At 51.2% G+C, this 922-nt stretch overlaps 2 pseudogenes, besides 1 other annotated feature; both read left to right on the forward strand.

Annotated features, from left to right (window-relative positions):
• On the forward strand, window positions 1–147 carry Tc00.1047053420421.9 (annotated as a pseudogene; the record flags this gene model as incomplete).
• Window positions 148–411: a mobile genetic element.
• Tc00.1047053420421.18 lies at window positions 412–922 on the forward strand (annotated as a pseudogene).

Here is a 922-nt window from a genome sequence, read left to right on the forward strand (position 1 = left end):
AGGAAAAGAAGCTGAACGATTTTCTTACGAGGGAACTGGACGGCAGGGGCGCTGTGGACACCAATCGGGATGTCTTGCTGGAGGAGTTTTCCAAGGACCCCACGAAGTATATCCGTGATAAAGGAGCGTTGAACGAAATGCAGGCATCCCTGGCTCAGCCGGCCACCTCAACGTGGTGCCAGGGTCTAGTACTCTTACTAGAGAGGAAGCTAAGCGCCTGCTGCTCATGCTTCAAACCCAATGAGTAGTTGTTACTTAGTTTTACGGGCCGGAAGGGCAGATGTTGGAGCCATTCTATAATGGCTGCCCGCGGAGTAAGGTTATCCTTGCTGCTGAATTCCTTCGTACGCTTACCAGAGCTGCACATTTGAGGTGTATTTACTACGACTGGTAAGAGAAGAAAAAAAAAAAAAATGCAGGCATCAGGTCATTATTTGAGTATGAAGCGAGCTGCAAAGGGTGAAGCGATCTTCGACGAGGATATACGCAAGCTTTGCGATAAGGGTGTCAGCAATCCACCGGGGTGGTCATTAGCTGCTGCGGAGGTAAAAGCAACTGTTCATAACTTCACTAAACATTTCTTGGATGCAGCTGCCGAGGAGGCGAGGGACCCAACGACGACGAGCGCACCGGAGAAACTGGAGGGATTGTACGACTCTGTGTAAAATGCGAGCTGGAGCCATGCGGTGAAATTTCCGGACGGCGTGGAGCGAAAGGAAAAACGGGGATGGGAATGGGGGTGCATGAGGGGAATCCAGAACAGTCATGGACGTACAAGAAAGCTGACGACGCTATCGAAAAGAATGACGCTGTGCAGCAATTCGGTGCGGCACCTCCCGTGTTGATGGTGCTCACCTCGGAGAAGGGGATGGCGTACTCGCGGAATACGATACAGGATCTTTCCCAGGACGTTTTTTGTAAC

The sequence above is a fragment of the Trypanosoma cruzi genome (assembly GCF_000209065.1).
Source record: "Trypanosoma cruzi strain CL Brener chromosome Unknown tcruzi_1047053420421, whole genome shotgun sequence".
NCBI lineage: Eukaryota > Euglenozoa > Kinetoplastea > Trypanosomatida > Trypanosomatidae > Trypanosoma > Trypanosoma cruzi.